Genomic DNA, 14,311 nt, shown 5'->3' on the forward strand with positions numbered 1-14,311 from the left:
AGATAGATAGATAGATAGATAGATAGATAGATAGATAGATAGATAGATAGATAGATAGATAGATAGATAGATAGATAGATAGATAGATAGATAGATAGATAGATAGATAGATAGATAGATAGATAGATAGATAGATAGATAGATAGATAGATAGATAGATAGATAGATAGATAGATAGATAGATAGATAGATAGATAGATAGATAGATAGATAGATAGATAGATAGATAGATAGATAGATAGATAGATAGATAGATAGATAGATAGATAGATAGATAGATAGATAGATAGATAGATAGATAGATAGATAGATAGATAGATAGATAGATAGATAGATAGATAGATAGATAGATAGATAGATAGATAGATAGATAGATAGATAGATAGATAGATAGATAGATAGATAGATAGATAGATAGATAGATAGATAGATAGATAGATAGATAGATAGATAGATAGATAGATAGATAGATAGATAGATAGATAGATAGATAGATAGATAGATAGATAGATAGATAGATAGATAGATAGATAGATAGATAGATAGATAGATAGATAGATAGATAGATAGATAGATAGATAGATAGATAGATAGATAGATAGATAGATAGATAGATAGATAGATAGATAGATAGATAGATAGATAGATAGATAGATAGATAGATAGATAGATAGATAGATAGATAGATAGATAGATAGATAGATAGATAGATAGATAGACCATTTTCTCGCAGAATGGCAACGAATATTTTGTTCAAATATTACAGACATTTTATATAATTATAAAAATATATTTACATTTGAGGGTTAATTTAAATTTTATCGATGTCATCATAACTACAGGTTTTAATTATATATTTCGGTTGAAAACAAAATAATATTTCACTGAAAAATTTTACATCAAATGCATAGTAATAAAGAACAAATCCTGTTTTCCAAAATATTTAACAAAAATTGTTTTCTCCAAAATCCTCAAAATTGAAATCGCAGGTACCGCTAATATGTGAGAGATATCGACCTAATTTCTTTACTATTTTATACCCTTTTTTATTGTACATAAGTCACATGGAGATTTTCACACAAATAATATGAACTGTCAAAATTTTGTGTAAAAGAGATCGAATGGGATCGTCTAAACGCAATATGTAACGAAATCATCACACATTGAGAGAAAATACGGATGGAAAATTTGACAGTCGTATGGCTCTCTTCATTTCTTTAAATGATAAAAAAAAAGCAAGTCGCATTAGATCAGGGATGTATTTTTATATAAACACATACAAAAAAAGTGAAACAACTGTTTCCATCTTACTTTGTTATTGTTTTATACCAATAGTGTAAACACAAAAAAAATAAATCATACGACTTTTATATTCTTTTTTGTCATACGGATGGAATTTTATTTTACTTTTTCATTAGACTTGTCGTACGTAATGTGTGATCGTCTGAAGGGCCCTTTACTCTATCTAATGAGGATAAAAACTCACATTTAAGTTAATACGAATATATTTAATGCAATGACATGTTTTTTAAGAAAATTTCCCTAATTTTAAAAAAAAATTTAAATATTTCTCCTTTAAGTGTTATGTGATACTAAATGATTGGAGGAATTTGTAATAACATTAAAAAATGTTTAACCGAGTTGTGTTTCATATCTTATTGGAACGACAATTGCATTCATATAGTAAATATTTGCTGCTGAAATCAAAAAATATAAATTGAGTGTTAAAATTTTTTTAAAACTCGTTTTCCCCCATCAGTTAACGTGGTTCTATTGCGCAAAATTTTTCCAGAACGCATTTCTAGAGGCAGAGACGAACGCTATTCGCAACTTCTGTAAAATTACAGAATTTTATATTTGGGACTCAAGTATACAGCCAGAATATGTTGAAAATTTGTGGCTGAAACGACTTTTTTAATTCGAAATCAGTACACCCAATAATAGTGAAAATTATTTAAAAAGTTTTTTTCAACGTTGGCCTGTGTTATTTGAGTTTGTGTAGTATAAAGTAGAGTTTTGCTTTAATTATAATTATTATCTTTGTAAAATTGAAAATTTCCATATAATTTTAGAATTTTTCAAAACTTTAAAATCATTTTTCTCGATATTTTTATTACCCCAGGAAAATTGGACAAAAAAATTATCAATCTGGGAATTAATATAGAATGTACCAATAACTAACTTGTCATAATTTTTACGTTATATATGTACACTGTTATACGTTTTATATCAAAATCGCTCTATGACCCATTGTGCAATGTCTGTCTATCCATAATTTCGGATTGTATCTCAGGTGATATTTATGATTAGAATTAGAAAAAAATTGGTGGTCACAATCCACTGCGATTTCTTCGAAAATTTCGGATAAATGGACATTGCCCTAAGGGCCAGAGAATGATGCTGTGTTAAGTGATATAACAGAAATTAATTATGTATTTTTAGGTAATATTTGAAAGAAAATTTGCGAGGCCGACTATAAAGTATTTAAGTTGAATTGTATCTTGTCTCAGATATATTTGTTAACATTTACATAAGTCATATTTTGAAGGGGGCTTTGTATTGGGGCTAGGGTCAAATGAGGCCCTATAATTATAGAATTCATCAGGGTCATCAAGGCTAGTATAGAAAATGGTTTTGCAGTTTTTTATCGAGATACGAGTATATTAAACATAATTATGAACTTAAGAGTCCGATTCGGGTTTTCTGTAGTATGGGGGATAGGTGAGATAAAGGAACCATTTTCAACAGGCTTCGTCTCTGGTACAATAGAAGATCATGTACCAAATTTCATTGTGCTTTACAAAGATCAGTACAAACCCAATATACCCTCCCAATTTTAGTAAGTTATATACTTATAAAAGTCTTTTTCTGAACCAGAAATACACTTACAAAAATTATAATTATTTTTCCAGCGATAAGCCCTCAGGAAAAACTTTACTTACCCGGTAAGCAGGCAAGTAATATTGGAGTAATTTGGAAGTACTTACTTTTGGGGTGAATAACTAATTATTTTTGTTCGACGAAGTTCAAAAAACAACTGGTTACAAATGTGCTTACCCGACTTTCCCGGGCTTAAACCTGGCTCTACAGTTATTTTTTGTATTTATTAGTCTTTCCGCTTACTCAGTGCTCCATTAACAAGTTATTTTATAATACTTTTTGTAATAGTTTTTACATGAAAGTATAAGTCGTCGTTTTTTCAAATAATACTGATATCAACCATGATTCGTACCACAAACTTTGGCTACAAATTCCATTCAAAACAATCAAATAACTACATTATCTAGATTACTCATTACCAAAATTTGAAGATTTTTGGCTAGACTCAAAATTACGGAATTTTTGACACCCAATTCGAAAATATTACAGAAAATTTTTTTGAACATATTGTACTGAGATCAAGATTTTCAATCGCTGTTAGGGAACTGAGAATCTTTTCCAAAAAATTGGTTTTAATTTTTCTCGTATTTAGTATATTAAAACGCATCGTTGATGTTTTACAAACGTCCCCTTCTTTACCTTTTTGGATGATGGGTATAAAAAGGCGAAATCTACCATCTAACAGAACAAACTGGCAACCATGCTATATTTTATATGCAAAGAAGATCGATTCACGAAATAAAAATTTTCCTTAGTTCTTTTAATAATACCACTGTGCATTAAAGAAGATCTTCAATTAAATAGAGTGCAATGACCAGAAAGTGATATTTTACTTCCTTAATTGTTGTTGCTTTTGTTTAATACTTGAATTGTGTCTGGCCTGATTATTTTACTCACACAAGCCTATTGAATGCATAAATTCTCGTAAATAAAATTTCAAAACACTCAAATAATAATCGCACATACAAACGAAAAGATATTTTGGAAAATTTCTTAAAATAATTAAGCTTATATGAGTTTAGTTCTTGAAAACAAAATAAAATTAATGAGAAAGAACATTTAGAAATTGGTCAACAAAAAAAAAATAAATAAATAAATAAATAAAAAGAGAATAAATATGAAAACAAAAATCAACATTAAATCACATCACAACAGAAAACAATTTAACAACATTGTAAGCGAAAAACCAGCTGTTGCCAATAAATTTACAAGATTCGTTCTCTATTCTTGTTTACAAAGGATGTGGCATACAGGGAACTTAAGAACAACTGCGACTGAAAAGTCGAAGTCTGTCTGCTGGATAAAATTACAAGTGTGTTCAAGGTCATTACATGGAATCACAGCCAGCATCTCTGGCAGTTCATTACTCTTTCGTCTAGTTACCCCAAAATGCTTCAAATAGTTAAAATTCAAAAATATACTCTCAACCGACTGTCTGTCGGTACACCTGGTGCAATGTCGAAAGTAAAATACTTAAATAGTTGCAAGATAATGAAAAAATGTTCTTTTTGGCTTTGTTCTTCTGATTCTATTCTGTTATTATTATTATTTTAAATAAAGTTTAGCAACTCTTTCCATATACAACATAGATCAAGGATCGATGGATGGATGGTTGGTTGGTTTGTTTCGCATTGTTTTTAACCAAGTAGTGTAAATACAAGTTGCTGACCTTTTTGAGTGCATCATTCGAAATGATGGAAAGCAAAACACTGAATGAAGCAGGGAACAAATAAAAGTGTTCAACAACAAACATTCAATGACACTCCCTTGTGCCTTCAGTTATATGTTTAAATTAAAGGATCACAACAATGCAATCACAGTGAGACGAACCCTTCTTTTTTCTCATTTTTATTTTTTTTTTTTGGTTTGTACGAGAATCTGAGTGTTTGTAAGTATCTTCTGTCTTTTCACATTCTTCAGTCTAAAACTTGTACTATCAATTATCAGCCAGCCAGCCATCCACCACTGCAATCCCTAAACTTTTTTCTTGAGATTCTTACAGATTTCTTTTGTTTTGTTCCTTCAACTTGCCCAGTTGAATGCAAGAAAGTTGTGGCAAAATGTACTCCATGCTAAATGCAAATATGTAGTGATTGCAATTTTTACTCAATTCTAGTATGTGTTGCTGGATTGTTTTTGTTTTTCTTTAGTTTCTACTCCTTTGAGCTTGTGTATAAATATGGGTTGTCATCTCCTGATTCATCATTCAGTGTTTTGTGTTGAGACCGTTCAGAGTTTTTTGTTTGGAGATTTATTTTTTCGTTATTTACCGGACATTTGTTCGCGTTACGTTTTTCTGATATTCCCAACGTCAACATTATCCTCACCATTATCTTCATCATTATCATTATCATTTACAAAATTACCAAAGGATCATCGAATGAATTATCAATTCTTCCAGCTTTGTGACAGAAAAACAACAGTGAACAGATTATGGATTAAATATACAAATATAAGTTTTTTGTCTGTCTGGATCAGAATAAGGTATTATTTTGATTTTAAGTTTAAAAAATAGTTGATTACTATCAAATCCTATAAAAAGTGTCTAGTATTAGACAGGTTCACACCTATCAAATATTTGATGAAAAAGACGTGATCCCTAAAAAATCTTAATTTTACATTTCGTTTAAATGAATTTTTATTTACACAAATTTAATATATCTTTGAATATATTACTTTAGAATGTTATTTTTATTTATTTCGATATTATTTGCAATTACAAAAATCATGTACGATCAAAAAAAATAGTGGTTACGTCTTATTCGTCAAATATTTGATAGGTTTGAATGTTAAAAGAAATTGGACAAATCAAACTTTAAAATCTACTTCTGCAATATTGTGTTTTGTAAAAAATAAAATTACAAATCAAGTGCTGATTATATTTACATAATGATTGGTGTCGAGAAAAAAACAAATTTGTTTATAAACAAATAAATTTTTTACATTGACTAACTTTTATAGCCCAGTTTTCTATTTTTTTAATAAAAATATTTATGCAACCAAAGTAGGTAGAGCATGATGAAAATGAAAAATTTTTTAAAAAAAATGTGACCTTTTTACACATACCAGTAAAATTAATGGAATGGAATTGGTATATGAGAACCCCTGAATTTTAACACTTGTTTGTCGAATTTTATCCCTTTACTTTTCAAACCAGTTATGATCCATAAAGTAATTTTCTGAAGGGGGTCTTATATGGGCGGTAGTATCCATTGTGAATTGATCATTATCAAATTTGACAGAAAAATCTGTATTGCAATAAAACTTATTTCTGTCGAATTTCATCGCTATACTGGTATAATGAATCTAGTTATGAGCCTTAAACTAACTTTCTAATGGGGGATACGGTCAGTTATAGATCTTTTCTAATAAAATTTGGTAGAACTTTTTTTATTCCTATTGAACTTATTTGTGTTGAGTTTCGTCACTATACTGGTACTATTAAGCCAATTATGAGCGTCAAAGTAATTTTCTGATGTAGACCTTATATAGGGCATCTTATAAAGATCTTTTTTCCTATCAAATTTATTTATGTTTTATATCATAGTTATACAGGTATTTGAAATTCTGTTATGATCAATAAAAACATTTTTTGAGTGGAAGCCTATATCTAGGGTGAGTTATAGACCGATTCTAATAAAATTTTGTAGAAAGATTTTTATTTCTGTAAAGTTTGTCGGGGTCGAATTTCGTCACTATACTAGAATTTTTAAGTCAGTTATGACCAATGGAAACATTTTTTTTTTAAGGAACCTTATATGGATTATCAATTCCACTGGGGACCATTCCAAAATATGTTATTTATTTTACTCGTGTTCAGTACATTAATACGCATCGATTGAGAAGTATTCCTACATGGGGATCAATTATGGACCGATTCTCATAAATTTTGATGGATTTTTGGGAGATTTTAACGCATTTGAAACTTATTTATGCCGAATTTCGTTGCTGTACAGTTATTATTAAAGCAGTTATGACTGTTAAAGCTGTTTTTCGGGGACTATGCGAAAACGTGGACCGATATTGCCCATTTTCAATACCACCCTTTTTTTTACTCTTTAGCTCTTTCCGTTCGGACTCTATCGTCTTTTCAACTGACAGACCGACGGACATGGCTAGATCGTCTTAGAATTTAATAAGAACCCAGAATATATATATGCTTTTGTGGGTCTATGACCAATATTTCGATGGGTTACGAACGGAATGACAAAAACAATATACCCACCATATTTTTTGATCTTGGGTATAAATATAGGAACATCCATAGAGAGTTAGATGCGCCAGTCAAGGACAAAATTAGAAAAGCTAGTGAGGCATATTAGTCAAAATTATAGGAACTCAAAATCTATCAAAACTTCTTAGAGTTTATTTACCACTAAGAGAAAAATTATTGTTTAATTTATAAGACTTAATTGCTTACTGCCTTATTCATAAAAATTTATGAAAATTTTATAAAATAAATTTTGTATGAACTTATTGACTTATAAACCTTTAATAAATTGTTATGAATGTAGACAGAAAAAATAATAATTTAATAAATGTCGGAAAAATGTCTAAAAAATTGCCGATTAACCCCAAAAACCGAAACGAGTAAACGATTTTACTTCGTTTAAATCTTGATTTACACGTCTCATTTTAGTAATTAAAGTCATTGAATTAGAACAAATATTACGGAATTATTTGATCAAAAAACAATTCTGATCACATTTAACTTCTACAAAGCTTAACACAATATCGGGGAATAAAAGAATTAAATAACTCTCTACATATGTATATAAATAACACTATTTGCATGTTTTATACTACTTCGCAGTAAAACTACTATACATAGTATGTAGTACAGAAGGAAAAATGGCATACTAAATTTAACTTTATTTTTTCTCAACTGTTAAACTAATCGATAGCAAAAATTCTTTAACTGAATGTCAAAATCTCATCCTAACATATAATTCTAATTATGTTTAAATAATAATGTGTATTTATTATTATTTTAAATATTTTTTGTTATTTTTTGCTGAAATGTTCTGAAATCAAGAATGAAGCTCAAATCAAGTATATTTGGGATTAATTCAATATTTTACATTCTTAATTTAATATTATTTTTATTGCAAATCAAGTATGCATTCGAGCTTAAATGAAACCGAAAATTCTCAAAAGTAAGTAAATTGTAAGATCGCTTTGATCCTAAAAAGGCTTAAATTATGTTTTCAATATTTAACGGATCTGTACTTGGATCATGTGTTATGTACTTGATATCAATATAATCATACTTAGACGATTCTCTTTTTCTGTATACAGATTTTTATGAGATTTAACTCATTAAAACTGTTTAGACCTTAAAATTCTATGAAATTTAAAGTTTTTATAAAACATTTTTTTACGTTTAATCAGTACATAAACTGTTGTTGTTAAATATTTTATTTCCTTTATAATATTAAAACAATGATACTTCCACATAATTTTTCGAATTCGATTACACAATTTTGTGTAGATACGTACATATGTATATATCGTGTAAATCGAGGGATAGCTGTATATTAAAAACCAATGTTTTGTGTTAACTTTTATGGAATTTTCATGTAAATGTATTTTAAATTAACAAAATCACTTTTCTTCTTTCAGATGATTCTCAAGTTCCAGCAATCTCCAGATGTCCCCGTGTGATAAGCAAAGGTGATACATGAAACTCTAAAGGGATACTCAATGCTCAACACTGAATCGCCCAACGATGCTGGGATACTTCAAACGATGTTTCGATCATTAAACAAAATTTTAAATGTTGTTGATAGTTTAGGTTAAATGAATAAAAAATTGCAATAGGCGTAAAAAATGTTTGCTGGCCCAGCAGCAAAGTGTTGTGTGTTTTTCTAAACGAATGTAGGGTATCTACTTAATATGAAATTCTTTTAGTCGACATCTTTAAGTGAGCATTCTCTTGTTGTTATGGAATGTTTTAAAATAGTTTTTTGAATTTTTAACACTACAATTGTGCAAAGACTTCCGCATAATTTAGTTAGATTTCATGTTTTTGCTCTGAATATAAATTAATCACGTTTAAATTTAATTAAAATATTTATGATAAATTAAACAATTCAGTTTGGTGAATTGTTTCAAAAGACTTAAACGTAAAAATTGTATGGACAAAACACTGAAACGGTACTATTTAATTTCACATACATGCGAACCATTCAAAACTTTTGTACAACATTAAGGAGGAGTGATAAATGTTTGTATGTATGATCTATTGATATTTCGCATATCTGTATCTGAGTGTTTTAGACACGTAATTTTAATTAGGTTGCAATATCAACTAAACAACATATAAATTATATTTTCGGTATTTTTGTTTCCATTTTTAAGTGTTTTTTTTACTACATATTATTGTGATCAACTGCTGCTACACATTATTCCGTTTAAGTGTCTGTCTTTCTCGTCTGGACTTTAGCATGTTACTCCCCGTCTGTTTTAATTGACCTTCGTCTAAATCATTTGCGCACAATCGTGAAACTATTTGTGGTTAATAAAATAATGAAACGAAAAAAAAACTATTTAATTTTTTAAAACATTAACAATAACAGTGTTTCCAAAAAATATTACCGTTTATTGTCCACGTCTCTAAACTTTTCTTTTGTGTGAAAAAATATTTGTGTCTACATTGCCTAGACTCAAAATGTTATTGGTCAGAGATTCCCAATGTAAAATTTTTTTAAAGGGATGCTAAAGTCCAAAATTGGTTTCAAAATTTTCTATTGGGTCATATTTGGGTCATATAAAGACTATAAATACTACATGCATTACAAACTAATTTTGCAAATATTTTAAAGCAATCATCACCAATCTTAAATGAGACCATATAAGGCGCTGATATCAGTTATGGGGCGGCACTCGTAATATCTATTGTCGCATTTCATTTCACATAAAATATATTTCTGTTCAATATTATTGTAATTTTTTAAACGTTATAATCATAAGGACCAACAAACCCAAAGATTAAACAAATTATACTTTGCTAAAGGTTTGTGCTCCACTGAATGGTTTTAGAAAATCGATTTTCCGCGGAAGGTTTTCGTTATTAGAACAATATTGGCTGCAATGTAAATTACAAAAGCTTCTGAAATCTTTTCGAAATGGGTCTAAAAAATTTCGTAATTTGGGTATCATCGTGCGGAGGTTGTACTGATGTAATCAGTCTTAGTTCAAATCAGTCTCTCGTTCTCGACTTGTTTATACCCTCCACCACCAATATAAACTTAAATCACATTACCGACGTAGATCTGTATTGGCCCACAATTAGTCATAGCTTCCATATAAGGTCCACCTCCAAAAATCACTTTAACGCATATATTTCATTGATAAATAAAGCTATCGGGATAAAATTCGACATGAATATGTATCAATAACTCTACGAAATTTTTTTCCGAATCGGTCCATAATTGGCCATAGCTTCCATATAAGGTCCTATTCCGAAAATCACTTAAACGCTCATATTTCATTAACTAATAGATCTATTGGGGTAAAACTCCGAATATGTTTTGTATATATTTATATAAATCATTCAGCGAAATTTGTTTCCAATCAGTCTACAATTGGCAAGAATAGGTTTTGTGTATGGGTACCCGGTAGGCTAGTTGGTACTGTGCTAGCCTGTCAGTCTGGGGGTTGTGGGTTCGATTCCCACCAGAGATCCTGGTCTGCTACACTACAACGGGCGTATGGTCATCGTCACCCTGCTCGTTAAATTAGGTTCGAATATAATTTGTAATTTTATTGTAATGTAAAATGTTTTACATTTTTTTCTGGATAGGCTCGTAATTGGCCATAGCTCCCATATAAGTTTAACTTCCGAAAATCACTTAAACCCACATATTTCATTAACTAATAAGCTATTGGGACAAAATCAACTTGAATATGTTTTGTGAACATGAGCATGTTCTGTGTATATATAAATCATTCTGCTAAAATATTTGACGTCGGAGTAAAACACGACATGAACATGGTTTGTGAATATACTAATCATTCTCCTAAATTTGTTGGTATGCATAATAGGCCATAACACCCGTAAAAAGTCCATATCCATATCACTTAATATAATTTTTTCGACGTAATCAATATAAGTTCCACATACGCCTAATAAAATTACTAAATGATAGTTCCCTCACCACGGAAACTAAACTTATGCGTAGTTATCTAAAAACTAGATAGTTAATAAAAAAGAGCTTGCTGGTGGAGATTCGGCATAGCCGAATATAGCACTCTAACTTGTTATTTTTTTTAGATTTTGCTTCCGTCAATAAATGGATTTTGTAAATTTACAACCGAAGCGGTACGATTGGAAACTCCAATACAAATGAAATTTTGATATGCCGATACAGACTAGTGGGAATCACTGTAAATGGATTATTAAACCAATTAAAAAATTAACTAGAGAAGGTACTTCCATATAAAAATATGTGATAATATATTACTGCTATAATAAACAAAAATGTAAAATGTTTGGTGTGAAAAAAATCTACGCAAATGCATTCTTTAAATGTTTAAATGTCTGTATAATACAATTTAGTTTTGAAGAATTGACTGAATGTTTTAGTTTTATTTTTTAAAAATTTTTTTACTACTTTATTTTTTTTTTTTATTAGCTTTGAGGGTTTTTTAATATTTTTTTAGAGAGTCACAATAAGCTTCAAAAAAGTCTATTTTTAACAATTCAATTTAATGAAATCATTTTTAAAGCTTAATTCGAAACTATGTATACAAACTGGTACAACATAAATGATTTATTTTTAACATTTTTCTTGGCTGCTGTGTTTATTGGTTAACTGTCTGCTTGACTTGTAACTACTTTGTACATACATACATAGTACATGCATACATACGTATGTACATTAGGGTAATAACCAAAATAAAGCCCTATCACTACGTGGTAGCCAGTAGTGTTCTTATAACGAAAACCTTTTTCATAGGTCATTTTCTTGCAAAAACCTTCTGCGGTAAATTTGAAAGAGGGATAAACCTTACCCCCTATACTTGCTCTTCCTCCGCTTAAAACGATAATACTTGTTTACATCAAAAATTTCGAATTAAATTTGAAGACATACTTTGTCTACGTACTTTTTATACTCCATGTGGAATGGATAGGATCATCTGAAATTTACAAAAATTTAAAAAAAAGTTATACCCTAATAAACCTACATTCATACTTATGTATGCGGGTAAGTAAATGAAGTACATTGTGTGAAAGGGTTAAGAGACATAAAGACTGATGGACAGACATGCTACTATTTCTTTTTCACCTTCAATACAACTTAACAAGTGCGTAAAATGATTTTACTTGAACACTTTTATTTGTTACAATTAAATTAATTTCACAAGATTACGAACAAATAACAGAAACAAAAAATTACCTTATATTTGAACTTGATATCAAGGACCAACAACAATAATTGGTTAAATTGTCGATTTTATTTAGAACAAAGATTGGGAATGGGAAAGTCGTTCAAATATTTCATTGATCTTGAGATGTTTAATTAGCTTAATTAACTAAGTTTTTCATTGGCAATTTTAATGGAATCTGTGAATGGTGGTTGAATTTTTTAATAATGAATTAAAATTTTTGGATTTTTGATTGAAAGTACATATTTTTTAGTTATTTTTATATATTTTACTATGTTTGTATGTAAAATTGTTTGATTGGAATTTGTGTAATATAAATATTTTCTCAAAAGATACGTGTATAATAGGATGTCCCGTGGACCATATTTTTCTGGGAATACCTCTCAAACGAGAAGTATTAATGTACTGAACACGTGAAAAATAAAAAACCAGCTATTGAAAATTTTGGTCTCAGTACACAATATGTTTAAAAGAATGATCTGCAATCTTTTCGAAATGGGTCTCAAAAATTCAGTAATTTAGAGCGAGGAAAATAATTACAATTCAGTAACTTAGAGCTTATAGCGAGAAAAATAATTAAAATTTTTTATAGACTATTCCTGGTACACAAAACGACTTTTGGTGCATTATAAGGTGCATAAAAATAAATTGGCATAGGTTAGATTTGGTTGATAGGGAGATGAACATTAGAGTGTCCCGAGGAACAGCCTTTTTAAGAATTTCATGTAGGAATACCACTCAATCGATGCGTATTCATGTACTAAACACGATAGAAATAAAAAATATTTTTTTGGAATGGGTCTCAGTTCCCTACTAGCGATTGAAAATCCTGACCTCAGTATAATTTTTGAAAAATAAAATAAAATATTTTCAATTTTTTCGAAATGGGTTCAAAACTTCCGTAATTTTGAGATAATTTCAGTAAAAATAATATTAAAATTTTAGTAGAATATTTTTGGTCCTCAAAATGATTTTTAGTGGGCTGGAGAGGACTATTATTTTCGGTTTTAATCGAAATGGGTGTTAAAATTGTCGTAATTTTTAGCTCATACAGAAAAATATTTAAAAAATAGTTAGTAGAATTTTTTTAAATTTATATGGCCTTTATAATACAATGAAAGTCGTTTTGCGTACCAGAAATACACTAACAAAAATTTTAATTATTTTTCCCGTGATAAGCTCAAAATTAGGTAGATAACTGGGGACCTTTCCAAAAAAAATGGTTTTTTATTTTTCACGTATTTAGTACATTGAAACACATCGTTTTAGAGGTATTCATCCTAAAAAGTGGTCCACGGGACACCCTAATGTACATATGTATGTATGTCTGTATGTATCTATGTACATCAAATCCGAAGAAATACAGCTAGGCCACTATCGTTCCTGTTGTGTGCTCTTTTTCATGGAAAATGTTTGTTGGTAAAAACAAAACCCTTATATAGTATTTACTGAATGTATTATTGTCCGATGTTCAGAAACTCAGTTTCCTGGACGTAATTCCTGAGAATATTGCAATCAGTGTTCGTGAGGAATGTTAGAATAATATAACTCCCAAGATATTTTAATCTAATTTCAGTAAAATCCGCAGACTTGCCCATTTTGTGGTTTTAGCCACCTTTTCATTGTTCCAAGAGCCCTTATGGGTTTTCCCATCCATATGTATTTTTAATTTAATGGTTTTTCGTTCGTTACATTAACTACTTCGAGCCCCCTTCCCTTTAAAGCTATTTCATTTACTCTTTAGTTGCCGACTACTCCTGAGTAACCTGGTACCCATATGACGTAAACTTTACTTCTGGGAGAGTATTGGGTTAGAGCTTTTTACAATCCAATACGGTCTTAGATTTAAATTCATCATCCGATATCGCCGTAATTGCCCTCTGGCTATCAGTAAATATGTTAAGCCCAGAGGGCGCCCCCCAGACCCACTCTGTCATCCAATTTAGAGCCATCCATGTAGCAACGGATTCATATGGGTATATTTTCTACTGTTCCGCTCGACCAAGACATTCTGTCTAGGATCAGTGTTTCAAAGTTTCCG

At 29.7% G+C, this 14,311-nt stretch overlaps 1 long non-coding RNA gene across 1 annotated transcript; it reads left to right on the forward strand.

Annotated features, from left to right (window-relative positions):
• The first annotated feature begins 5,172 nt into the window (after positions 1-5,172).
• LOC119616234 lies at positions 5,173-8,732 on the forward strand. The gene is made up of 2 exons (XR_005232510.1): positions 5,173-5,364; positions 8,503-8,732. It is a non-coding gene; the product is annotated as an uncharacterized LOC119616234 (long non-coding RNA).
• Positions 8,733-14,311: the final 5,579 nt, after the last annotated feature.

Source organism: Lucilia sericata, unplaced genomic scaffold, assembly GCF_015586225.1.
Source record: "Lucilia sericata isolate MDLA Ls3-8-SP2 unplaced genomic scaffold, ASM1558622v1 Contig000062F_arrow, whole genome shotgun sequence".
Lineage (NCBI taxonomy): Eukaryota > Metazoa > Arthropoda > Insecta > Diptera > Calliphoridae > Lucilia > Lucilia sericata.